The sequence below is a fragment of the Leuresthes tenuis genome, unplaced genomic scaffold, assembly GCF_036924035.1.
Source record: "Leuresthes tenuis unplaced genomic scaffold, fLeuTen1.0.hap1 SCAF_13, whole genome shotgun sequence".
In the NCBI taxonomy this organism is placed as follows: domain Eukaryota; kingdom Metazoa; phylum Chordata; class Actinopteri; order Atheriniformes; family Atherinopsidae; genus Leuresthes; species Leuresthes tenuis.
Window position 1 is genome coordinate 34,685,656 of NW_027325367.1, and position 23,970 is coordinate 34,709,625.

The following is a 23,970-nucleotide window of genomic DNA, read 5'->3' on the forward strand; positions in this document are numbered from 1 at the left end:
GTGCGCATTGTGCCAGGAAGGGCCCTCGGACGTGAACCAGTGGACAGTTATCGCTTCTCGGCCTTTTGGCTAAGATCAAGTGTAGCATCTGTTCTTATCAGTTTAATATCTGATATGTCCTCTATACGACGACTACATATTAAATGGATTTTTAGGAACAGGAGTTGAAAAAGGAGCTTGCTCCGTTCACTCCAAGCATCTACCCGGTGCCGCTGGGAACGGTGCGCTCTTCTCTGCTCTTGTGAAAAAGCAAACAGTGGTCCAGGATGGAAATTTCTTTTAGTCTGCTGAGAAAAGGGAGTGAATGCGAGGCAGACTTTAACACGGCTCTGGGAGCGAGCCGAGTGCGAGCTAACCGGCAGAATTGCTTGAAAGAAACGCGACACTGAATGAGCGCTCAGAACAAAGCCTCAATACGGTGTTTCCCGTGGTGTTTGTGGCTGCCTTGTCTTTTGCACAGAGTAAAAGACAAGGCAGCCATCGAATAGGGCCCGATTGTTCCTACTTGGTCAGCCGAGGAGCAAGGGGGAGCAAGCGTCTCAACCAAGCAAAGCTCACCATGGGGAAGGTGGCTATGCCAACTGGCCTGGTGCCCTGCTCCCGCAGTGACGGATAATCGTACTCTGGTTTCTCTTCATAACGTACAAGTCTTTCGCCTTTTATTAAAGACTTCCATGGAGAGCATTACTAATGAGTTGTTTCTATTTTTGGCAGGCTTTACCTTTGCGGGTGAAGCCCTTTCTGTCTGTGCAAAAGAAATCTTCTTCCTGTGCAGAGTGACTTCCCTGAGTAGAGTCGCCTTACTTGTTGTGACTGTGCCGATGTTGCTTGAATGGTGCTCGCGGGAGTGCAAAGTTATACCATTTAAAAGGGCTGAAGAGTGCTCAGCTGAAGAGTGCTCAGTGCAGCGGGTGGGCGGAGGTGCAAAGTGACTCTCTGGCCACCTATGGCCATAAAAAGAACACCGCGACAAGTGCGCATTGTGCCAGGAAGGGCCCTCGGACGTGAACCAGTGGACAGTTATCGCTTCTCGGCCTTTTGGCTAAGATCAAGTGTAGTATCTGTTCTTATCAGTTTAATATCTGATATGTCCTCTATACGAGGACTACATATTAAATGGGTTTTTAGGAACAGGAGTTGAAAAAGGAGCTTGCTCTGTTCACTCCAAGCATCGACCCGGTACTGCAGTGCCGCTGGGAACGGTGCGCTCTTCTCTGCTCTTGTGAAAAAGCAAACAGTGGTGCAGGATGGAAGTTTCAGGGAGCCCAAGATGAAATTTTCTTTTAGCATGCTGAGAAAAGGGAGTGAATGCGAGGCAGACTTTAACACGGCTCTGGGAGCGAGCCGAGTGCGGGCTAACCGGGAGAATTGCTTGAAAGAAACGCGACACCGAATGAGCGCTCAGAACAAAGCCTCAATACGGTGTTTCCCGTGGTGTTTGTGGCTGCCTTGTCTTTTGCACAGAGTAAAAGACAAGGCAGCCATCGAATAGGGCCCGATTGTTCCTACTTGGGCAGCCGAGGAGCAAGGGGGAGCAAGCGTCTCAACCAAGCAAAGCTCACCATGGGGAAGGTGGCTATGCCAACTGGCCTGGTGCCCTGCTCCCGCAGTGACGGATAATCGTACTCTGGTTTCTCTTCATAGCGTACAAGTCTTTCGCCTTTTACTAAAGACTTCCGTGGAGAGCAGCACTAATGAGTTGTTTCTATTTTTGGCAGGCTTTATCTTTGCGGGTGAAGCCCTTTCTGTCTGTGCAAAAGAAATCTTGTTCCTGTGCAGAGTGACTTCCCTGAGTAGAGTCGCCTTACTTGTTGTGACTGTGCCGATGTTGCTTGAATGGTGCTCGCGGGAGTGCAAAGTTATACCATTTAAAAGGGCTGAAGAGTGCTCAGCTGAAGAGTGCTCAGTGCAGCGGGTGGGCGGAGGTGCAAAGTGACTCTCTGGCCACCTATGGCCATAAAAAGAACACCGCGACAAGTGCGCATTGTGCCAGGAAGGGCCCTCGGACGTGAACCAGTGGACAGTTATCGCTTCTCGGCCTTTTGGCTAAGATCAAGTGTAGTATCTGTTCTTATCAGTTTAATATCTGATATGTCCTCTATACGAGGACTACATATTAAATGGGTTTTTAGGAACAGGAGTTGAAAAAGGAGCTTGCTCTGTTCACTCCAAGCATCGACCCGGTACTGCAGTGCCGCTGGGAACGGTGCGCTCTTCTCTGCTCTTGTGAAAAAGCAAACAGTGGTGCAGGATGGAAGTTTCAGGGAGCCCAAGATGAAATTTTCTTTTAGCATGCTGAGAAAAGGGAGTGAATGCGAGGCAGACTTTAACACGGCTCTGGGAGCGAGCCGAGTGCGGGCTAACCGGGAGAATTGCTTGAAAGAAACGCGACACCGAATGAGCGCTCAGAACAAAGCCTCAATACGGTGTTTCCCGTGGTGTTTGTGGCTGCCTTGTCTTTTGCACAGAGTAAAAGACAAGGCAGCCATCGAATAGGGCCCGATTGTTCCTACTTGGGCAGCCGAGGAGCAAGGGGGAGCAAGCGTCTCAACCAAGCAAAGCTCACCATGGGGAAGGTGGCTATGCCAACTGGCCTGGTGCCCTGCTCCCGCAGTGACGGATAATCGTACTCTGGTTTCTCTTCATAGCGTACAAGTCTTTCGCCTTTTACTAAAGACTTCCGTGGAGAGCAGCACTAATGAGTTGTTTCTATTTTTGGCAGGCTTTATCTTTGCGGGTGAAGCCCTTTCTGTCTGTGCAAAAGAAATCTTGTTCCTGTGCAGAGTGACTTCCCTGAGTAGAGTCGCCTTACTTGTTGTGACTGTGCCGATGTTGCTTGAATGGTGCTCGCGGGAGTGCAAAGTTATACCATTTAAAAGGGTGCTCAGTGCAGTGGTTGGGCGGAGGTGCAAAGTGACTCTCTGGCCACCTATGGCCATAAAAAGAACACCGCGACAAGTGCGCATTGTGCCAGGAAGGGCCCTCGGACGTGAACCAGTGGACAGTTATCGCTTCTCGGCCCTTTGGCTAAGATCAAGTGTAATATCTGATATGTCCTCTATGCGAGGACTACATATTAAATGGATTTTTAGGAACAGGAGTTGAAAAAGGAGCTTGCTCCGTTAACTCCTAGCATCGACCTGGTACTGCAGTGCTGCTGGGAACGGTGCGCTCTTCTCTGCTCTTGTGAAAAAGCAAACAGTGGTGCAGGATGGAAGTTTCAGGGAGCCCAAGATGAAATTTTCTTTTAGTCTGCCGAGAAAAGGGAGTGAATGCGAGGCAGACTTTAACACGGCTCTGGGAGCGAGCCGAGTGTGGGCAAACCGGGAATTGCTTGAAAGAAACGCGACACCGAATGAGCGCTCAGAACAAAGCCTCAATACGGTGTTTCCCGTGGTGTTTGTGGCTGCCTTGTCTTTTGCACAGAGTAAAAAACAAGGCAGCCATCGAATAGGGCCCGATTGTTCCTACTTGGTCAGCCGAGGAGCAAGGGGGAGCAAGCGTCTCAACCAAGCAAAGCTCACCATGGGGAAGGTGGCTATGCCAACTGGCCTGGTGCCCTGCTCCCGCAGTGACGGATAATGGTACTCTGGTTTCTCTTCATAACGTACAAGTCTTTCGCCTTTTACTAAAGACTTCCGTGGAGAGCAGCACTAATGAGTTGTTTCTATTTTTGGCAGGCTTTACCTTTGTGGGTGAAGCCCTTTGTGTTTGTGCAAAAGAAATCTTGTTCCTGTGCAGAGTGACTTCCCTGAGTAGAGTCGCCTTACTTGTTGTGACTGTGCCGATGTTGCTTGAATGGTGCTCACGGGAGTGCAAAGTTATACCATTTAAAAGGGCTGAAGAGTGCTCAGTGCAGCGGGTGGGTGGAGGTGCAAAGTGACTCTATGGCCATAAAAAGAACACCGCGACAAGTGCGCATTGTGCCAGGAAGGGCGCGCGGACGTGAACCAGTGGACAGTTATCGCTTCTCGGCCTTTTGGCTAAGATCAAGTGTAGTATCTGTTCTTATCAGTTTAATATCTGATATGTCCTCTATTCGAGGACTACATATTAAATGGATTTTTAGGAACAGGAGTTGAAAAAGGAGCTTGCTCCGTTCACTCCAAGCATCGACCTGGTACTGCAGTGCCGCTGGGAACGGTGCGCTCTTCTCTGCTCTTGTGAAAAAGCAAATGGTGGTGCAGGATTGAAGTTTCAGGGAGCCCAAGATGAAATTTTCTTTTAGTCTGCTGAGAAAAGGGAGTGAATGCTAGGCAGACTTTAACGCGGCTCTGGGAGCGAGCCGGGTGCCAGCTAACCGGGAGAATTGCTTGAAAGAAACGCGACACCGAATGAGCGCTCAGAACAAAGCCTCAATACGGTGTTTCCCGGTGCCCCTTTCATGGTGCTTTGGACATTACTGACTCCAGGAGCCAGAGCACAAATTTGCAGATTTCTTCCAGAGAGCAGTGTTTGACAATCGGCCATGTTGCCACTAGAGGACGCCACCCACGGACCTCCGGGAGCCAGGCTCCACCTCTGCACACTTGGGGCGGCTTCCTGATTCTATTTACTGCGAGACAAGTGCTTAAAAATTGGCCTTGTATCCGCAAAAATCTGCCTCAAATTGCCTCCGATAGCAATGCTCCAACTTTGCACACTTTTCCCCAAGACAGGGGTGCCAAGTTGGAGCGGTTTCCCTGGTTCAATTTCCCCCGAGAAAAGTGTTCAAAAATTGGCCTCATATCTGTGAAAATGCCCCTCAATTCACCTCCTGGAGCCAGGCAACAAGTTGGTAAAATACCCCACCGAGAAAAGTGCTTCAAAATATGCCTTGTGTCCGCGAAAATCCGCCTCAAATTACCTCTGGGAGTCATGCTCCAACTTGGCACACTTTTCCCCAAGACAGGGGTGCCAAGTTGGGGCAGTTTCCCTGGTTCAATTACCCCCGAGAAAAGTGTTCAAAAATTGGCCTCATGTCCGCGAAAATGCCCCTCAATTGACCCCCTGGAGCCAGGCACCAAGTTGGTAAAAAACCCCACCGAGAAAATCGCTTGAAAATCGGCCTTGTGTCCGCGAAAATCCGCCTCAAATTACCTCCGTGAGTCATGCTCACATTGTCATGGCACACTTTCCCCCAAGACAAGTGTGCCAAGTTGGAGCGGTCGAATTTGCCCCAAGGAAAGTGTCCGAAATTAAACCCCCTCAAGCAGGCAGCACCCTCTCTGAATGGAGCCACCCTCCTCCGTTCAGTCTTCCACTGGATCTCCAAACCTCCAGGAACCATGCCTACCAGCGGGCCCTCTGCACCCACACTTAAGCACCCCTCCACGGACTGCACCATTCATCCAAACCTGCGGAAACTCCGCGCCCCTGGTACTATAAACCTTTTCAAAAAGTGGCCAGATTGGAAAAAAAAAATTGGCCACTTTTTAATTATTTTTATAGTACCAGGGGCGTGGAGTTCCAGGCAGTTCGGATCCTTGTTGCAGTCCGTGGAGGGTGGCTTAAATGTGGATGCACGGGGCCAGCTGTTGGGGATGGTTTCCTGGAGGTTAGAAGAAACAGGGGATGACTGACCAGAGGGGGCTCATGGGCGGGTGCAGCCGGCTCTAGGAGGTCTAATTTCGGACAATTTTCTCGGGGCATAGTGGATTGAAGACTGACAGCTGGCGGTCAATTGAGGTGTATTTTCGCGGAGAAAAGAACGATTTTTAAGCACTTTTTCCGGGGGATATTTTACCAACTTTGGGCCTGGCTCCAGGAGGTCAGTTGAGGGGGATTTTCGCGGACATTAGGCCGATTTTTGAGCACTTTTCTCGTGGGAAATTGGACTAGGTAAACCTCTCAAATTTAGCACACTTTCCACCGGGGAAAGGGACACCCCTTTGGATCGAAGAGTCCCGACTCCTGGAGGTCAATTGAGGCGGATTTTCGCTGAGAAATGATCGATTTTTAAGCACTTTTCTCGGGCGGAATTTATCAACTTGGGGCCTGGCCCCCTGATAATTCATAAAATAACCAGGCTCCAGGCCCCCTAAGCTGGAAACCACACCCTTACTCAATCATCTCTCCTTGGGTAAAAACTCTTCCTTGAGCCCCCTGATAATATACATAAGAACAAGGCTCCAAGCCCCCTGTCCGAGAAAACACACCCGTACATAAGCACCTTTCCTTGGGTAATAACTCTGCCTTGAACCCCCTGATAATTCATAAAAGAACCAGGCTCCAGGCCCCCTGTCCTAGAAAACACACCCTTATTTAAGCACCTCTCCTTGGGCAAAAACTCTGCCTTGAGCCCCCAGGTACTGTCTAAAAGAACCAGGCTCCAGGCCTCCTGTCCTGAAAAACACACCCTTATTAAAGCACCTCTCCTTGGGCAAAAACTCTGTCTTGAGCCCCGAGGTACTGTCTAAAAGAACCAGGCTCCAGGCCCCCTGTCCTGGAAAACGCACCCTTATTCAAGCACATCTCCTTGGGCAAAAACTCTGCCTTGAGCCCCCTGGTACTGTCTAAAAGATCCAGGCTCCAGGCCCCCTGTCCTGAAAAACACACCCTTGTTCAAGCACCTTTCCTTGGGCAAAAACTCTGCCTTGAGCCCCCTGGTACTGTCTAAAAGTACCAGGCTCCAGGCCCCCTGTCCTGGAAAACGCACCCTTATTCAAGCATCTCTCCTTGGGCAAAAACTCTGCCTTGAGCCCCCTGGTACTCTCTAAAAGAACCAGGCTCCAGGCCCCCTGTCCTGAAAAACACACCCTTATTCAAGCACCTTTCCTTGGGCAAAAGCTCTGCCGTGAGCCCCCTGGTACTGTGTAGAAGAACCAGGCTCCAGGCCCCCTGTCCTGGAAAATGCACCCTTATCCAAGCACCTCTCCTTGGGCAAAAAATTTGCCTTGAGCCCCCTGGTACTGTCTAAAAGAACCAGGCTCCAGGCGTCCTGTCCTGGAAAACGCACCCTTATTCATAATAATCCCAGGTTTCTTTACAGCACTGTTGCCAGGCTGACAAAGAGTCCGAGCTCTGTTGAGCCATGTATTCCTTTAACTCTCAGCAGTGATGATTTCATGACATTCTTTATCAATAAAATTGTTTCTATCAGAGAGAAGATTGATGGAATCCTTCCAACTATTATCACTGATGTATTATCAAGTAGAGCAGCTTTAGAAGTATCTTTAGAACCTGATTTGTATTTAGACAGCTTCTGCCCAGTTGATCTATCTGAGCTAACAACAGCAATAGTCTCTTCTAAACCATCAACTTGTATGTTAGACGCAATCCCAACCAGACTGTTCAAGGAGGTTTTCCCCTTAATCAATACTTCCATATTGGATTTGATCAATCAGTCTTTGTTGACAGAAGCCTCAATACGGTGTTCCCGTGGTGTTTGTGGCTGTCTTTTGCACAGAGTAAAAGACAAGGCAGCCATCGAATAGGGCCCGATTGTTCCTACTTGGTCAGCCGAGGAGCAAGGGGGAGCAAGCGTCTCAACCAAGCAAAGCTCACCATGGGGAAGGTGGCTATGCCAACTGGCCTGGTGCCTTGCTCCCGCAGTGACGGATAATCGTACTCTGGTTTCTCTTCATAACGTACAAGTCTTTCGCCTTTTACTAAAGACTTCCGTGGAGAGCAGCACTAATGAGTTGTTTCTATTTTTGGCAGGCTTTACCTTTGCGGGTGAAGCCCTTTCTGTCTGTGCAAAAGAAATCTTGTTCCTGTGCAGAGTGACTTCCCTGAGTAGAGTCGCCTTACTTGTTGTGACTGTGCCGATGTTGCTTCAATGGTGCTCGCGGGAGTGCAAAGTTATACCATTTAAAAGGGCTGAAGAGTGCTCAGTGCAGCCGGTGGGCGGAGGTGCAAAGTGACTCTCTGGCCACCTATGGCCATAAAAGGAACACCGCGACAAGTGCGCATTGTGCCAGGAAGGGCCCTCGGACGTGAACCAGTGGACAGTTATCGCTTCTCGGCCTTTTGGCTAAGATCAAGTGTAGTATCTGTTCTTATCAGTTTAATATCTGATATGTCCTCTATACGAGGACTACATATTAAATGGATTTTTAGGATTAGGAGTTGAAAAAGGAGCTTGCTCCGTTCACTCCAAGCATCGACCCGGTACTGCAGTGCCGCTGGGAACGGTGCGCTCTTCTCTGCTCTTGTGAAAAAGCAAACAGTGGTGCAGGATGGAAGTTTCATGGAGCCCAAGATGAAATTTTCTTTTAGTCTGCTGAGAAAAGGGAGTGAATGCTAGGCAGACTTTAACACGGCTCTGGGAGCGAGCCGAGTGCGGGCTAACCGGGAGAATTGCTTGAAAGAAACGCGACACCGAATGAGCGCTCAGAACAAAGCCTCAATACGGTGTTTCCCGTGGTGTTTGTGGCTGCCTTGTCTTTTGCACAGAGTAAAAGACAAGGCAGCCATCGAATAGGGCCCGATTGTTCCTACTTGGTCAGCCGAGGAGCAAGGGGGAGCAAGCGTCTCAACCAAGCAAAGCTCACCATGGGGAAGGTGGCTATGCCAACTGGCCTGGTGCCCTGCTCCCGCAGTGACGGATAATCGTACTCTGGTTTCTCTTCATAACGTACAAGTCTTTCGCCTTTTATTAAAGACTTCCGTGGTGAGCAGCACTAATGAGTTGTTTCTGTTTTTGGCAGGCTTTACCTTTGCGGGTGAAGCCCTTTCTGTCTGTGCAAAAGAAATCTTGTTCCTGTAAAGAGTGACTTCCCTGAGTAGAGTCGCCTTACTTGTTGTGACTGTGCCAATGGTGCTTGCGGGAGTGCAAAGTTATACCATTTAAAAGGGCTGAAGAGTGCTCAGTGCAGCGGGTGGGCGGAGGTGCAAAGTGACTCTCTGGCCACCTATGGCCATAAAAAGAACACCGCGACAAGTGCGCATTGTGCCAGGAAGGGCCCTTGGACGTGAACCAGTGGACAGTTATCGCTTCTCGGCCTTTTGGCTAAGATCAAGTGCAGTAAGTGGTTTAAGTTACCAGAGCCAAGCGATGTAAGGAGCCTGGATGATTTAGGTGTATCGTTTTTTTTTTTTGGAGGAAAAATGGTCATTAAACATCCATCCCAGACAGCATTTTATGCTGGTCTGCGAAATTCTTTGAGGTTTGTTTTAAAAGACAAGAAAAGTCATTTTGGAGATCGGGAGTGGTTCGTCAGAACTGTCATCGTCGCAGGTTTGAAAGTTGATCCGGCACAGATTTTCTGTTTGCAATGGAACGCAGCCGATGGGGGATATGATCTCACTTTGAACAGCCAGCAGCAGTACGATCAGATCCAAGCAACATTTCAGGAAAAGGCAGAGATGGAGCCCTTTTCCAGGTTCAGAGTGGTGCCTCTTTGCCAGAGGAATTTGAGGATTGTGACTATCCACGTTTACAACCCATACGTCGGGGACGAGGCAGTGGCTGGGTTCCTCAGGAGGTACGGGAAAGTGGACATGCAGCCGAAATATCTGCGGGACAGTTTTGGGATCTGGACAGGTCGGAGGCAGTTCAGGGTGCTGTTGGGGGAGGATCCAGACAGCATGGACGGATTAAAGCACCCCCCTGCATACTTTTCAATTGGGGCGGACAGGGGATTTCTTTTTTACTCCGGGCAGCCACTGTTTTGCAGACAATGTCGCAGGTTTGGACACCTGGCGACGGGCTGCGTCCAAGTTTGCTGCCGGAACTGTGGGGGAAGTGGGCACCGTGCTGCCACCTGTGATGCACCCCGGCACTGTCATGGGTGCGGGGATGCGGGGCACCTGCTTCGGGACTGCCCCAAACGTACCCGCACATACGCCACAGTGGCTGGAGGTTTGGAGATCCGGAGGCAGAGGCCGCAGGTGGAGTTGCGTCAGGAGGTCCACGAGGCAAAGATGGGCCTTGGGACGGGGGCTGCTGTCCGGATTATGGAGGCGGCCGCAGCCTCGCCGGCTGGGGAAGGGCTCATGGCAGATGGAGATGTCCCAGGGAAGAGCAACGTAGAAGGAGCGGCAGACCCATCGGACTTGGGAGGTGATCGTGAAGGTGTGAGTGTTATGGTGAGCTTTGGAGACTGTCTGCCGCTGATAGGATCCTGGGCAGATTGTGCGGCGAGTTCGGAGGAGGAGACGGTGGAGATGGTGATGGCAGCGATCGGTGGAGTGAGGAGGCAGAGGGTCTCTTCAGGTGAGGACTACACAGAGTCCTCAGCTGAAGCGGTCCGTGCTGAAACACAGGTGAAGGGAAGAAGGAGGAGGAAGAAACAGCGAGAGGGTGCCGTTCAGTCGATGGACAGTGCGTGTGAAGGAGAGGTGCCTTCGACTTCACCAGGACATTCGGGGTCATTGGGTGTGGACTTGGGGCCGAAGGGTTCCTGCAGGGGGTCTGATGTAATGGAGGGGGTACCTGCGGCCTCCGAGAGGCATCAAGGAGTAAGCAGGGGTGCGGAAGGGGAGGGCGGGGCCTCCGGGGGCACCCAAGATGGTGCGAGGGCTGATAACATAGATGGGGGGACTGGACCAGGGAAGGGGGGGGCTGTTTCACCCCTGAGCTCGTCACGCTCTGTTTTTGAGGCCAGGTCGCCCAGCAGTGTGGCCTACCTTGAGGAGTGCGAGGTCTACGGATCGGGGGGGTCTATGGGGAGTGGTTCCGAGGGCCTACTGGGAGAGAAAGAGAAGGCCTGAAAGGGACCTTTACAGTTTTAACAGTCAATGTGAGGGGGATGAGAGATAAGGGGAAGAGGGGGGGGGATTTTTCATTATTTGGCCCAGGTCCCTTTCCAGGTTTGTTTTTTACAGGAGGTTCATTTAAGGGATGGGGGAGATGTAAGGGTCTTCTCTGATGGATGGAAGAGGGGGATTTCAAGGTGGGGGGTGGGAGGGGTTCACTCTTGTGGGGTGGGTATTTTATTTGGGGATAGGGATTTTCATGTGTCGGGGAGTTTTTCTGTGGTACAGGGGAGGGTACTAGTGGTTGATGCGGACTGGAGGGGGGTCTATTTTCGGTTCATCACTGTTTATGCCCCAGCAGAACCACAGGGACGGAGGGATCTTTTTTTGGCGTTGCCTGATGTTTGTGTTACCAACAGGGTTTTGGTTGTGGGGGGGGATTTTAATGTCTCTTTTGAAGGCATTGGGGATTTTAGTTTGCCTTATTTGAGGGATGTAGTGATGGACTTTAATTTACAGGCTAGTTTCAGGGTGGTGGATAAGTCAGGGGAAGGATTCACATGGTCGAATTCTAGGGGTTCAAGCAGTAGGATAGATTTTGTTTTTTTGCCAAATGTGGTGGAGGTGAAAGATGCTGCAGTGTCGCCCCTCTGGTTCACAGATCACGGCCAACTCCGGGTGACCTTTGAGGTGGAGGCACCCCTTTTTGGGAGGGGGTTTTGGAGGCTAAATTGTGAAATCTTGAAGGAAAAAGCTTTCCGGAAAAGTTTTTCTTTCCATTATGGGGTGTGGGAACAACTTAAGCCTTGTTTCGGATCAGTGGTGGACTGGTGGGAGGGGGTAAAACACAATACTCGCCTATTGGCGATCTCATATGGCACAGTGAGAGCACGGGAGAGGAGAAGGGAGTTTGTGCACTTACAGAGGAGACTACAATTTTTGGTGACAGCAGGGAATAAGGGGGAGACGTTGGATAGGGAGGCAGTTGAAGCGGTAAAGGGTAAGTTAGGGATTTATTTTAGGGAGAGGGCTAGGGTGTTTTTATTTCAGTGTAGAAAGGAGAAGTTTGAGTTGGGGGAACGCTGCAGTGCTTACTTTTTCAAGCAGGTTAAGACAGCCCAGGCAAGGGTATGTATCCCGCAGCTGCGTGGGAAAGGTGGGGGTTCTGTGACAGACCCACTGGAGATGGTGGAGGTAGCTTCTCTGTTTTTTGGGGAAGTTTTTGGGGAGGGGGCTGTGGGTGAGGATGGCCTGGGAAGGTTTTTAGGGTCTCTGCAGAGAAGGGTTCCTGGAGATATAGTTGAGGGGATGGAGGGCCCAGTGACCATGGCAGAGGTGGAGGAGGCCATGAAGGGGCTGCCATCAGGCAAGGTGCCTGGGATTGATGGGCTGCCCAAGGAATTTTTTTTTGGTTTTTTGGGGGATTTTGAGGAGGGATGTGTGGGAGGTGGTTAAATCTGTTTTGGAAGGGAGGGGCTTAGGGAAAACAATAAGGGAGGGGGTCATATCTCTCTTGTATAAGAAAGGGGACAGGGAGCGAATGGAAAGCTATAGGCCAATCACGTTGCTCTGTGTGGACTACAAAATTGTGGCTCGAGTCCTAGTTGGTCGTCTTCGGAAGGCTCTACCTCATGTAATCCATGAGGATCAGACGTGTGGGGTGGAGGGAAGGCTAATACAGTGGAATCTGGGATTGGTGAGGGACTGTATTCATTGGGTGGAGGAGCGGGGGATCAATATGAGTTTGGTGGGGTTAGATATGGAGAAAGCGTTTGACAGGGTGAACCACAGGTTTCTTTTTGCAGTTTTGGAGAGGATGGGATTCGGGCCCCGTTTCATAGAGTGGTTGGAGATCATGTACAAGGGGGTGGGGAGCAGGGTTATGGTGAACGGGCACTTGGGTACAGTGGTGGCACAGAGAACTGGGGTGAGGCAGGGATGCCCACTCTCCCCGCTGCTCTTTGTGGCTTACATGGAGCCGCTGGGTTCGGTGGTGCGGGGGGACCCGGGTGTGGTGGGTCTGCACCTTCCTGGAGCAGGTCCAGACAAGTTGACAGTGATGCAGTATGCGGATGACATGACCTTTTTTTTGACAACAGAGAGGTCGGTCACACGGCTGTTGGAAGTGGTGGAGAGTTTTTCGATAGTGTCGGGGGCCAAGGTGAACTTAGGGAAGTCCACCATTAAGTTTTTTGGACCATGGGCTGGTAGGGTGGGAGGGCTAGCTGGTCTGCCCCAGTGCCAGGGCCCAGTGAAAGTCCTGGGGGTAGAGTTGCAGGGAGAGGGGAGTGCAGAATTAAATTGGGGAAGGCGTCTGGCTGCAGCCCGTTCGCGGATGGGGCTGTGGAAATCCCGGCAACTTTCCTTAAGTGGTAGAGTGCTGGTTTTGAAGGCTGATATTTTGCCATTTTTGTTATACCTAGCGTATGTTTTTCCTTTACCTCCTCAATATAGGAGAAGTTTCATGAGAGATGTTTTTTCCTTTGTATGGGGGGGGGTATGAATATGTGAGAAGGGAGTGGATGTACCAGGAAGTTCAGATGGGAGGGATGGGTGTGCCGGACATCCCACTTAAGTTGGATGTGGTTTTCTTTTCCTTTTTGTGCAGGTGTGTGCAACAGACCAGTGGCCATCATTTTCAGGCACTTTTGCTGTTTTGGTTGTCATTCCCCTTCAGGAGATTGGTGTCATGGGACAATCGAAAGCCAAAGGGGGATGTCTTACCCCCGTATTATAGGCAGGTGGTATGCTGGGGGAAAAAGCACCCAGAGTGTTAGGAGGGGGACCTGTGCTTCAGTCACCGGCGCCTGTACAGGGCTCTGGTGGAAAAAAGGGGGCCGGTGGGGGTGTATGGGGTGGGGCAACAAGGGTGGGTTTTCACACAGCAGAAAGGTCTCACAAACAGGGCGAGGGATATAAATTGGCTCGCCTTACACAGGAGGTTGCCAGTCAGGGAAGTTTTAAATAGACACGGGTTGACACAGGGGAGTTTGTGCCCAAGGGAGGGGTGTGGGGCTGATGAGACAATTGAGCATGTGTTTTGGGAATGTGGGTTTGCAACAAAAGTGTGGGTTGAGTTGGTTCTTTTTTTTCCAAGATTGGGGTCTTTAAAGTATGACATGATAATGCTGGGCTTGGGTTTAAGGGGGAAAGGTAGGGAGGGTTTTCTGTTATGGTTGGTTCTGTCTATGGGAAAGGTGGCGCTGTGGGATGCAAGGACGGCGTTGATTAAAAACAATGTGGACTGGCAGGTGGGAAGGGTGGTGGCAAGGGTGAGGGCAGATATTGGACGCATGAGAAGAATGGAGGAGGAAAAGTACGGGTATCACGCTGCAAGAGAGCGATGGAAGACTTTATTTTCATGAGCGGGTAGTGTTTCTTTGTGGTTGTTTCTTATGTTTGTATGGTTTTTGTGTCGGACATGTAAAGCATTACTTTGACTGTTTTGTCATGTTGTTCTAAATGTTTCTTGGAAGTTTTGTAATAAAAAAAAAAAAAAAAAATCTGTTCTTATCAGTTTAATATCTGATATGTCCTCTATACGAGGACTACATGTCAAATGGATTTTTAGGAACAGGAGTTGAAAAAGGAGCTTGCTCTGTTCACTCCAAGCATCGACCCGGTACTGCAGTGCCGCTGGGAACGGTGCGCTCTTCTCTGCTCTTGTGAAAAAGCAAACAGTGGTGCAGGATGGAAGTTTCAGGGAGCCCAAGATGAAATTTTCTTTTAGTCTGCTGAGAAAAGGGAGTGAATGCGAGGCAGACTTTAACACGGCTCTGGGAGCGAGCCGAGTGTGGGCAAACCGGGAATTGCTTGAAAGAAACGCGACACCGAATGAGCGCTCAGAACAAAGCCTCAATACGGTGTTTCCCGTGGTGTTTGTGGCTGCCTTGTCTTTTGCACAGAGTAAAAGACAAGGCAGCCATCGAATAGGGCCCGATTGTTCCTACTTGGTCAGCCGAGGAGCAAGGGGGAGCAAGCGTCTCAACCAAGCAAAGCTCACCATGGGGAAGGTGGCTATGCCAACTGGCCTGGTGCCCTGCTCCCGCAGTGACGGATAATCGTTTTCTGGTTTCTCTTCATAACGTACAAGTCTTTCGCCTTTTACTAAAGACTTCCGTGGAGAGAAGCACTAATGAGTTGTTTCTATTTTTGGCAGGCTTTACCTTTGCGGGTGAAGCCCTTTCTGTCTGTGCAAAAGAAATCTTGTTCCTGTGCAGAGTGACTTCCCTGAGTAGAGTCGCCTTACTTGTTGTGACTGTGCCGATGTTGCTTGAATGGTGCTCGCGGGAGTGCAAAGTTATACCATTTAAAAGGGCTGAAGAGTGCTCAGTGCAGCGGAGGTGCAAAGTGACTCTCTGGCCACCTATGGCCATAAAAAGAACACAGCGACAAGTGCGCATTGTGCCAGGAAGGGCCCTCGGACGTGAACCAGTGGACAGTTATCGCTTCTCGGCCTTTTGGCTAAGATCAAGTGTAGTATCTGTTCTTATCAGTTTAATATCTGATATGTCTCCTTCATAACGTACAAGTCTTTCGCCTTTTACTAAAGACTTCCGTGGGGAGCAGCACTAATGAGTTGTTTCTATTTTTGGCAGGCTTTACCTTTGCGGGTGAAGCCCTTTCTGTCTGTGCAAAAGAAATCTTGTTCCTGTGCAGAGTGATTTCCCTGAGTAGAGTCGCCTTACTTGTTGTGACTGTGCCGATGTTGCTTGAATGGTGCTCGCGGGAGTGCAAAGTTATACCATTTAAAAGGGCTGAAGAGTGCTCAGTGACTCTCTGGCCACCTATGTTCATAAAAAGAACACCGCGACAAGTGCGCATTGTGCCAGGAAGGGCCCTCGGACGTGAACCAGTGGATAGTTATCGCTTCTCGGCCTTTTGGCTAAGATCAAGTGTAGTATCTGATATGTCCTCTATACGAGGACTACATATTAAATGGATTTTTAGGAACAGGAGTTGAAAAAGGAGCTTGCTCCGTTCACTCCAAGCATCGACCCTGTACTGCAGTGCCGCTGGGAACGGTGCGCTCTTCTCTGCTCTTGTGAAAAAGCAAACAGTGGTGCAGGATGGAAGTTTCTTTTAGTCTGCTGAGAAAAGGGAGTGAATGCGAGGCAGACTTTAACACTGCTCTGGGAGCGAGCCGGGTGCCGGCTAACCGGGAGAATTGCTTGAAAGAAACGCGACACCGAATGAGCGCTCAGAACAAAGCCTCAATACGGTGTTTCCCGTGGTGTTTGTGGCTGCCTTGTCTTTTGCACAGAGTAAAAGACAAGGCAGCCATCGAATAGGGCCCGATTGTTCCTACTTGGTCAGCCGAGGAGCAAGGGGGAGCAAGCGTCTCAACCAAGCAAAGCTCACCATGGGGACGGTGGCTATGCCAACTGGCCTGGTGCCCTGCTCCCGCAGTGACGGATAATCGTACTCTGGTTTCTCTTCATAACGTACAAGTCTTTCGCCTTTTACTAAAGACTTCCGTGGAGAGCAGCACTAATGAGTTGTTTCTAATTTTGGATGGCTTTACCTTTGCGGGCTAAGTCTTTTGTGTTTGTGCAAAAGAAAATCATGTTGCTGTGCAGAGTGACTTCTCGGAGTAGAGTAGAGCCAAGTAGATTCTTATTTGTTGTTTCTCTATCTTTTGGTTAAGACTATGATTGCCTTCTCTGTGTTGTTGATTTTGTGCATGCTTTGGCATTAAGAACCTGTGCTTAAGAGGTATTTTTGTGCTTGATTAAAGTTTTCCAACTATATTGTAGTTAAAATTCTTTATCAAAATGTTTTTGGTTGTTTTTGCTTTCTTGCTCATTGCAGGTTGAAATACTGCAATGGCATTTGGAATTGCACCTGGAGGGTCCCCATCCAACAATGGCAAGACCCCCAGGGCTTCTAGGGCCTGAAACATCTCCCACCCATGATTGTCTTGGAGAAAAACAGAGGCTACATCCACTACCAGGGACAGCCGAAACTCTGCCGTGTGGGGAGCATGGGCATCTGTTGGACGCCTGCACAAAGGTATTTTGTCGCAAATGTAGAGAAATTGGTCACACCATCGAAGAGTGTACGAATGGCAGAAAGTGCAATCTCTGTGGAGAATAAAACCACCTCTTCAGAGATTGCCCAAAATCTTTTGCCAACAAGTTGAAATCCCTAAAAATACAGGAAGGAGGTGAAAATGGAGGGCAGTCAGAGGCAGTTGATGAGCTATTTAAAAGAGCTAGGCTGGGAAATTCAAATTTACCACCAAAACCCCTGAATGGTGGACAGCAGTCAGGTGAGGCAGAAGACGGGGAGGGGCCTGCAGAAGCCCCACAAATGGAAAGCTCCTTTTAGGTTGAGGAAAGGCAAGGCAAGTTTATTTGTAGAGCACAATTCATAAACAAAATTGCTTTACAGCTACATAAAATCACAAGAAGGCCAATAAAATAATTCCATAAAAGATAGAAAATAACTAATTAATTAAATTAAAAGTGAAGAGTGCAAATAAAATACTTTCAGTTGTCATGTGCACAGCTAAATAGAACTGTTTTAAAGTCTATTCTCTGAGCGACAGAAAGCCAGTGCAGAGACCTGAGCACTGGACTAATATGGTGATATTTTCTGGTTCTAGTCAGGACTGAATGAACTGCTCTCCATCATTAGAGGCTTAAACTTTGATTAAAAGTAACCTATAAAAGCAATAGTTTGGCTTCTAATGACTGAAACAAAACCCAGAAGAGTGGTGCGACAGTGAAGCTCTGGAGCACCTTTGAAGAAGCACCTTTAGCAGCAGTAAGTTGAAGTAATGGTTTCCTGTGTGACGTTAGCAGTCTCTTTATCGGCTATCATATAGCAGCATTTGGCAAACCTTGCTAAACATCCACTTCAGTGGTCACATGTCCTCTTTTTTCATTTTGTTCATCCCCATCTCTAAGGCAATGCCCACCTGCCTGGGGTGACTGCACTGTATGACCTCACCTGACAACTGCGCAGCTGCATATCTGTTGTGTAGACATGCTACAGCATTCAGCGTACCTTACTAAACATCCATTTTAAAAATGGCAAGGTGTTATAAAACAGTGACACAAGGTCAAAAAAAGGGTAATGTAGATCAGAAATATTCATGTTAAACAGCCAAATCATGGGAAAGCGCAAACGCAGTCCCCCACTACCAGAAATTATGCAGTTGAGATTCCCACATTTGGGGAATTCGCAAGGGTCAGTACAGTCGGTGTGCAATGACTGAGCCTCGCCTTGAGTGAACCACCTTCTTGATCATGGTGTCTCTCCTGCCAGGTAAGTATGAATTGGAAATGTCAGAGGCTGATACCTCTTTCCCAGGTGCCTCACTCGGCCGGACGGTGCTGCAACTTCAACTGTCTGGTGTGCCATGCCAGCAGCAGCAGCTACCCGAAACTAAAATGTTTGCAGATTAAAACAGTAAGGCTTTTCATTATCTTTCTGATCACTTCTTCTTTTAAACAACCAAGGAACTTGCAGCACAAATGTATTTCCTTCCCCTCCTCCCCATCTCTAAAGCCACACCCACCCACACTGGAAAATTTCCCAGTTGAGGAAAACCCTCACGGCTGCGCGGCTGTATATCTCCAGTGCAGACATGCTGCAGCATTTGGCAAACCTTGCTAAACATCCACTTCAGTGGTCACATGTCCTCTTTTTTTCATTTTGTTCCTCCCCATCTCTAAGGCAATGCCCACCTGCCTGGGGTGACTGCACTGTATGACCTCACCTGACTGCGCAGCTACATATCTGTTGTGTAGACATGCTGCAGCATTCAGCGTACCTTACTAAACATCCATTTTAAAGATGGCAAGGTGTTATAAAACAGTGACACAAGGTCAAAAAAGGGTAATATAGACCAGAAATATTCATGTTAAACAGCCAAATCAGGGGAAAGCGCGAACGCAGTCCCCCACTACCAGAAATTATGCAGTCGAGATTCCCACATTTGGGGAATTCGCAAGGGTCAGTACAGTCGGTGTGCAATGACTGAGCCTCGCCTTGAGTGAACCACCTTCTTGATCATGGTGTCTCTGCTGCCAGGTAAGTATGAGTTGGAGATGTCAGAGACTGATACCTCTTTCCCAGGTGCCTCACTCGGCCGGACGGTGCTGCAACTTCAACTGTCTGGTGTGCCATGCCAGCAGCAGCAGCTACCCCGAAACTAAAACCTTTGCAGATTAAAACAGTAAGGCTTTTCATCATCTTTCTGATCACTTCTTCTTTTAAACAACCAAGGAACTTGCAGCACAAACGTATTTCTTTCCCCTCCTCCCCATCTCTAAAGCCACACCCACCCACACTGGGAAATTTCTCAGTTGAGGCAAACCCTCACGGCTGCATATCTCCAGTGCAGACATGCTGCAGTATTTGGCAAACCTTGCTAAACATCCACTTCAGTGGTCACATGTCCTCTTTTATCATGTTGTACCTCCCCATCTCTAAGGCAATGCCACCCTAACTGGGGTGACTGCACTGTATGACCTCACCTGACAACTGCGCAGCTGCATATCTGTTGTGCAGACATGCTGCAGCATTCAGCGTACCTTACTAAACATCCATTTTAAAGATGGCAAGGTGTTGCTAAAACAGTGACACGAGGTCAATAAAGGGTAATGTAGACCAGAAATATTCATGTTAAACAGCCAAATCAGGGGAAAGCGCGAACGCAGTCCCCCACTACCAGAAATTATGCAGTCGAGATTCCCACATTTGGGGAATTCGCAAGGGTCAGTACAGTCGGTGTGCAATGACTGAGCCTCGCCTTGAGTGAACCACCTTCTTGATCATGGTGTCTCTCCTGCCAGGTAAGTATGAGTTAGAAATGTCAGAGGCTGATACCTCTTTCCCAGGTGCCTCACTCGGCCGGACGGTGCTGCAACTTCAACTGTCTGGTGTGCCATGCCAGCAGCAGCAGCTACCCCGAAACTAAAATGTTTGCAGATTAAAACAGTAAGGCTTTTCATTATCTTTCTGATCACTTCTTCTTTTAAACAACCAAGGAACTTGCAGCAAAAATGTATTTCTTTTCCCTCCTCCCCATCTCTAAAGCCACACCCACACTAGGAAATTTCTCAGTTGAGGCAAACCCTCACGGCTGAGCGGCTGCATATCTCCAGTGCAGACATGCTGCAGCATTTGGCAAACCTTGCTAAACATCCACTTCAGTGGTCACATGTCCTCTTTTTTCATTTTGTTCCTCCCCATCTCTAAGGCAATGCCCACCTGCCTGGGGTGACTGCACTGTATGACCTCACCTGACAACTGTGCAGCTGCATATCTGTTGTGTAGACATGCTTCAGCATTCAGCGTACCTTACTAAACATCCATTTTAAAGACGGCAGGGTGTTGCTAAAACAGTGACTCAAGGTCAAAAAAGGGTAATATAGACCAGAAATATTCATGTTAAACAGCCAAATCAGGGGAAAGCGCGAACGCAGTCCCCCACTACCAGAAATTATGCAGTCGAGATTCCCACATTTGGGGAATTCGCAAGGGTCAGTACAGTCGGTGTGCAATGACTGAGCCTCACCTTGAGTGAACCACCTTCTTGATCATGGTGTCTCTCCTGCCAGGTAAGTATGAGTTGGAAATGTCAGAGGCTGATTCCTCTTTCCCAGGTGCCTCACTCGGCCAGACGGTGCTGCAACTTCAACTGTCTGGTGTGCCATGCCAGCAGCAGCAGCAACCCCGAAACTAAAACGTTTGCAGATTAAAACAGTAAGGCTTTTCATTATCTTTCTGATCACTTCTTATTTTAAACAACCAAGGAACTTGCAGATCAAACGTATCTCTTTCCCCTCCTCCCCATCTCTAAAGCCACACCCACACTGGGAAATTTCGCAGTTGAGGCAAACCCTCACTGCTGAGCGGCTGCATATCTCCAGTGCAGACATGCTGCAGCATTTGGCAAACCTTGCTAAACATCCACTTCAGTGGTCACATGTCCTCTTTTTTTCATTTTGTTCCTCCCCATCTCGAAGGCAATGCCCACCTGCCTGGGGTGACTGCACTGTATGACTTCACCTGACAACTGCGCAGCTGCATATCTGTTGTGTAGACATGCTGCAGCATTCAGCATACCTTACTAAACATCCATTTTAAAGATGGCAAGGTGTTATAAAACAGTGACACAAGGTCAAAAAAGGGTAATATAGACCAGAAATATTCATGTTAAACAGCCAAATCAGGGGAAAGCGCGAACGCAGTCCCCCACTACCAGAAATTATGCAGTCGAGATTCCCACATTTGGGGAATTCGCAAGGGTCAGTACAGTCGGTGTGCAATGACTGAGCCTCGCCTTGAGTGAACCACCTTCTTGATCATGGTGTCTCTCCTGCCAGGTAAGTATGAGTTGGAAATGTCAGAGGCTGATACCTCTTTCCCAGGTGCCTCACTCGGCCGGACGGTGCTGCAACTTCAACTGTCTGGTGTGCCATGCCAGCAGCAGCAGCTACCCCGAACCTAAAATGTTTGCAGATTAAAAGAGTAAGGCTTTTCATTATCTTTCTGATCACTTCTTCTTTTAAACAACCAAGGAACTTGCAGCACAAATGTATTTCTTTCCCCACCTCCCCTTCTCTAAAGCCACACCCACCCACACTGGGAAATTTCTCAGTTGAGGCAAACCCTCACGGCTGCATATCTCCAGTGCAGACATGCTGCAGCATTTGGCAAACCTTGCTAAACATCCACTTCAGTGGTCACATGTCCTCTTTTATCATGTTGTACCTCCCCATCTCTAAGGCAATGCCACCCTAACTGGGGTGACTGCACTGTATGACCTCACCTGACAACTGCGCAGCTGCATATCTGTTGTGCAGACATGCTGCAGCATTCAGCGTACCTTACTAAACATCCATTTTAAAGATGGCAAGGTGTTGCTAAAACAGTGACACGAGGTCAATAAAGGGTAATGTAGACCAGAAATATTCATGTTAAACAGCCAAATCAGGGGAAAGCGCGAACGCAGTCCCCCACTACCAGAAATTATGCAGTCGAGATTCCCACATTTGGGGAATTCGCAAGGGTCAGTACAGTCGGTGTGCAATGACTGAGCCTCGCCTTGAGTGAACCACCTTCTTGATCATGGTGTCTCTCCTGCCAGGTAAGTATGAGTTAGAAATGTCAGAGGCTGATACCTCTTTCCCAGGTGCCTCACTCGGCCGGACGGTGCTGCAACTTCAACTGTCTGGTGTGCCATGCCAGCAGCAGCAGCTACCCCGAAACTAAAATGTTTGCAGATTAAAACAGTAAGGCTTTTCATTATCTTTCTGATCACTTCTTCTTTTAAACAACCAAGGAACTTGCAGCAAAAATGTATTTCTTTTCCCTCCTCCCCATCTCTAAAGCCACACCCACACTAGGAAATTTCTCAGTTGAGGCAAACCCTCACGGCTGAGCGGCTGCATATCTCCAGTGCAGACATGCTGCAGCATTTGGCAAACCTTGCTAAACATCCACTTCAGTGGTCACATGTCCTCTTTTTTCATTTTGTTCCTCCCCATCTCTAAGGCAATGCCCACCTGCCTGGGGTGACTGCACTGTATGACCTCACCTGACAACTGTGCAGCTGCATATCTGTTGTGTAGACATGCTGCAGCATTCAGCGTACCTTACTAAACATCCATTTTAAAGATGGCAGGTGTTGCTAAAACAGTGACTCAAGGTCATAAAAGGGTAATGTAGACCAGAAATATTCATGTTAAACAGCCAAATCAGGGGAAAGCGCGAACGCAGTCCCCCACTACCAGAAATTATGCAGTCGAGATTCCCACATTTGGGGAATTCGCAAGGGTCAGTACAGTCGGTGTGCAATGACTGAGCCTCGGCTTGAGTGAACCACCTTCTTGATCATGGTGTCTCTCCTGCCAGGTAAGTATGAATTGGAAATGTCAGAGGCTGATACCTCTTTCCCAGGTGCCTCACTCGGCCGGACGGTGCTGCAACTTCAACTGTCTGGTGTGCCATGCCAGCAGCAGCAGCTATCCCGAAACTAAAACGTTTGCAGATTAAAACAGTAAGGCTTTTCATTATCTCTCTGATCACTTCTTCTTTTAAACAACCAAGGAACTTGCAGCACAAATGTATTTCTTTCAGCGCATCTCCAAGCATCGACCCGGTACTGCAGTGCCGCTGGGAACGGTGCGCTCTTCTCTGCTCTTGTGAAAAAGCAAACAGTGGTGCAGGATGGAAGTTTCTTTTAGTCTGCTCAGAAAAGGGAGTGAATGCGAGGCAGACTTTAACACGGCTCTAGCAGCGAGCCGAGTGCGGCCTAACCGGGAGAATTGCTTGAAAGAAACGCGACACCGAATGAGCGCTCAGAACAAAGCCTCAATACGGTGTTTCCCGTTGTGTTTGTGGCTGCCTTGTCTTTTGCACAAAGTAAAAGACAAGGCAGCCATCGAATAGGGCCCGATTGTTCCTACTTGGTCAGCCGAGGAGCAAGGGGGAGCAAGCGTCTCAACCAAGCAAAGCTCACCATGGGGAAGGTGGCTATGCCAACTGGCCTGGCTCCCTGTTCCCGCAGTGACGGATAATCGTACTCTGGTTTCTCTTCATAACGTACAAGTCTTTCGCCTTTTACTAAAGACTTCCGTGGAGAGCAGCACTAATGAGTTGTTTCTATTTTTGGCAGGCTTTACTTTTGCGGGTGAAGCCCTTTCTGTCTGTGCAAAAGAAATCTTGTTCCTGTGCAGAGTGACTTCCCTGAGTAGAGTCGCCTTACTTGCTGTGACTGTGCCGATGTTGCTTGAATGGTGCTCGCGGGAGTGAAAAGTTATACCATTTAAAAGGGCTGAAGAGTGCTCATTGCAGCGGGTGGGCGGAGGTGCAAAGTGACTCTCTGGCCACCTATGGCCATAAAAAGAACACCGCGACAAGTGCGCATTGTGCCAGGAAGGGCCCTCGGACGTGAACCAGTGGACAGTTATCGCTTCTCGGCGTTTTGGCTAAGATCAAGTGCAGTAAGTGGTTTAAGTTACCAGAGCCAAGCGATGTAAGGAGCCTGGATGATTTAGGTGTATCGTTTTTTTTCTTGGAGGAAAAAATGGTCATTAAACATCCATCCCAGACAGCATTTTATGCTGGTCTGCGAAATTCTTTGAGGTTTGTTTTAAAAGACAAGAAAAGTCATTTTGGAGATCGGGAGTGGTTCGTCAGAACTGTCATCGTCGCAGGTTTGAAAGTTGATCCAGCACAGATTTTCTGTTTGCAATGGAACGCAGCCGATGGCGTATATGATCTCACTTTGAACAGCCAGCAGCAGTACGATCAGATCCAAGCAACATTTCAGGAAAAGGCAGAGATGGAGCCCTTTTCCAGGTTCAGAGTGGTGCCTCTTTGCCAGAGGAA

The 23,970-nt window shown here is 49.0% G+C and overlaps 22 non-coding genes and 4 pseudogenes across 22 annotated transcripts; 19 read left to right on the forward strand and 7 right to left on the reverse strand.

Moving 5' to 3' along the window:
• The first annotated feature begins 49 nt into the window (after positions 1-49).
• LOC140267744 (U2 spliceosomal RNA) lies at positions 50-232 on the forward strand. Its single transcript, XR_011907331.1, has one exon. It is a non-coding gene; the product is annotated as a U2 spliceosomal RNA (small nuclear RNA).
• A 386-nt stretch (positions 233-618) lies between these two features.
• LOC140267957 (U5 spliceosomal RNA) lies at positions 619-732 on the forward strand. The gene has a single exon (XR_011907485.1). It is a non-coding gene; the product is annotated as a U5 spliceosomal RNA (small nuclear RNA).
• Positions 733-1,022: 290 nt separating this feature from the next.
• On the forward strand, positions 1,023-1,213 carry LOC140267706 (U2 spliceosomal RNA). Its single transcript, XR_011907297.1, has one exon. It is a non-coding gene; the product is annotated as a U2 spliceosomal RNA (small nuclear RNA).
• Positions 1,214-1,622: 409 nt separating this feature from the next.
• On the forward strand, positions 1,623-1,736 carry LOC140267892 (U5 spliceosomal RNA). Its single transcript, XR_011907425.1, has one exon. It is a non-coding gene; the product is annotated as a U5 spliceosomal RNA (small nuclear RNA).
• Positions 1,737-2,026: 290 nt separating this feature from the next.
• Positions 2,027-2,217, forward strand: LOC140267708 (U2 spliceosomal RNA). Its single transcript, XR_011907298.1, has one exon. It is a non-coding gene; the product is annotated as a U2 spliceosomal RNA (small nuclear RNA).
• Positions 2,218-2,626: 409 nt separating this feature from the next.
• Positions 2,627-2,740, forward strand: LOC140267893 (U5 spliceosomal RNA). Its single transcript, XR_011907426.1, has one exon. It is a non-coding gene; the product is annotated as a U5 spliceosomal RNA (small nuclear RNA).
• Positions 2,741-3,007: 267 nt separating this feature from the next.
• LOC140267755 (U2 spliceosomal RNA) lies at positions 3,008-3,177 on the forward strand (annotated as a pseudogene).
• A 407-nt stretch (positions 3,178-3,584) lies between these two features.
• LOC140267815 (U5 spliceosomal RNA) lies at positions 3,585-3,698 on the forward strand. Its single transcript, XR_011907354.1, has one exon. It is a non-coding gene; the product is annotated as a U5 spliceosomal RNA (small nuclear RNA).
• Positions 3,699-3,963: 265 nt separating this feature from the next.
• LOC140267675 (U2 spliceosomal RNA) lies at positions 3,964-4,154 on the forward strand. Its single transcript, XR_011907267.1, has one exon. It is a non-coding gene; the product is annotated as a U2 spliceosomal RNA (small nuclear RNA).
• A 3,391-nt stretch (positions 4,155-7,545) lies between these two features.
• LOC140267833 (U5 spliceosomal RNA) lies at positions 7,546-7,659 on the forward strand. The gene has a single exon (XR_011907371.1). It is a non-coding gene; the product is annotated as a U5 spliceosomal RNA (small nuclear RNA).
• A 275-nt stretch (positions 7,660-7,934) lies between these two features.
• On the forward strand, positions 7,935-8,125 carry LOC140267642 (U2 spliceosomal RNA). The gene has a single exon (XR_011907238.1). It is a non-coding gene; the product is annotated as a U2 spliceosomal RNA (small nuclear RNA).
• Positions 8,126-8,534: 409 nt separating this feature from the next.
• LOC140267955 (U5 spliceosomal RNA) lies at positions 8,535-8,648 on the forward strand. The gene has a single exon (XR_011907483.1). It is a non-coding gene; the product is annotated as a U5 spliceosomal RNA (small nuclear RNA).
• A 264-nt stretch (positions 8,649-8,912) lies between these two features.
• Positions 8,913-9,085, forward strand: LOC140267798 (U2 spliceosomal RNA; annotated as a pseudogene).
• A 4,993-nt stretch (positions 9,086-14,078) lies between these two features.
• On the forward strand, positions 14,079-14,276 carry LOC140267769 (U2 spliceosomal RNA). The gene has a single exon (XR_011907341.1). It is a non-coding gene; the product is annotated as a U2 spliceosomal RNA (small nuclear RNA).
• A 407-nt stretch (positions 14,277-14,683) lies between these two features.
• Positions 14,684-14,797, forward strand: LOC140267909 (U5 spliceosomal RNA). Its single transcript, XR_011907440.1, has one exon. It is a non-coding gene; the product is annotated as a U5 spliceosomal RNA (small nuclear RNA).
• A 267-nt stretch (positions 14,798-15,064) lies between these two features.
• Positions 15,065-15,267, forward strand: LOC140267777 (U2 spliceosomal RNA; annotated as a pseudogene).
• Positions 15,268-15,485: 218 nt separating this feature from the next.
• Positions 15,486-15,655, forward strand: LOC140267753 (U2 spliceosomal RNA; annotated as a pseudogene).
• Positions 15,656-16,041: 386 nt separating this feature from the next.
• On the forward strand, positions 16,042-16,155 carry LOC140267878 (U5 spliceosomal RNA). The gene has a single exon (XR_011907412.1). It is a non-coding gene; the product is annotated as a U5 spliceosomal RNA (small nuclear RNA).
• Positions 16,156-17,736: 1,581 nt separating this feature from the next.
• Positions 17,737-17,900, reverse strand: LOC140267995 (U1 spliceosomal RNA). Its single transcript, XR_011907517.1, has one exon. It is a non-coding gene; the product is annotated as a U1 spliceosomal RNA (small nuclear RNA).
• A 604-nt stretch (positions 17,901-18,504) lies between these two features.
• Positions 18,505-18,668, reverse strand: LOC140267898 (U1 spliceosomal RNA). Its single transcript, XR_011907430.1, has one exon. It is a non-coding gene; the product is annotated as a U1 spliceosomal RNA (small nuclear RNA).
• Positions 18,669-19,268: 600 nt separating this feature from the next.
• LOC140267726 (U1 spliceosomal RNA) lies at positions 19,269-19,432 on the reverse strand. The gene has a single exon (XR_011907315.1). It is a non-coding gene; the product is annotated as a U1 spliceosomal RNA (small nuclear RNA).
• A 604-nt stretch (positions 19,433-20,036) lies between these two features.
• Positions 20,037-20,200, reverse strand: LOC140267641 (U1 spliceosomal RNA). The gene has a single exon (XR_011907237.1). It is a non-coding gene; the product is annotated as a U1 spliceosomal RNA (small nuclear RNA).
• A 604-nt stretch (positions 20,201-20,804) lies between these two features.
• LOC140267738 (U1 spliceosomal RNA) lies at positions 20,805-20,968 on the reverse strand. Its single transcript, XR_011907326.1, has one exon. It is a non-coding gene; the product is annotated as a U1 spliceosomal RNA (small nuclear RNA).
• Positions 20,969-21,568: 600 nt separating this feature from the next.
• LOC140267752 (U1 spliceosomal RNA) lies at positions 21,569-21,732 on the reverse strand. Its single transcript, XR_011907336.1, has one exon. It is a non-coding gene; the product is annotated as a U1 spliceosomal RNA (small nuclear RNA).
• Positions 21,733-22,335: 603 nt separating this feature from the next.
• On the reverse strand, positions 22,336-22,499 carry LOC140267982 (U1 spliceosomal RNA). The gene has a single exon (XR_011907506.1). It is a non-coding gene; the product is annotated as a U1 spliceosomal RNA (small nuclear RNA).
• Positions 22,500-23,158: 659 nt separating this feature from the next.
• On the forward strand, positions 23,159-23,272 carry LOC140267818 (U5 spliceosomal RNA). Its single transcript, XR_011907356.1, has one exon. It is a non-coding gene; the product is annotated as a U5 spliceosomal RNA (small nuclear RNA).
• The last annotated feature ends 698 nt before the right edge of the window (positions 23,273-23,970 follow it).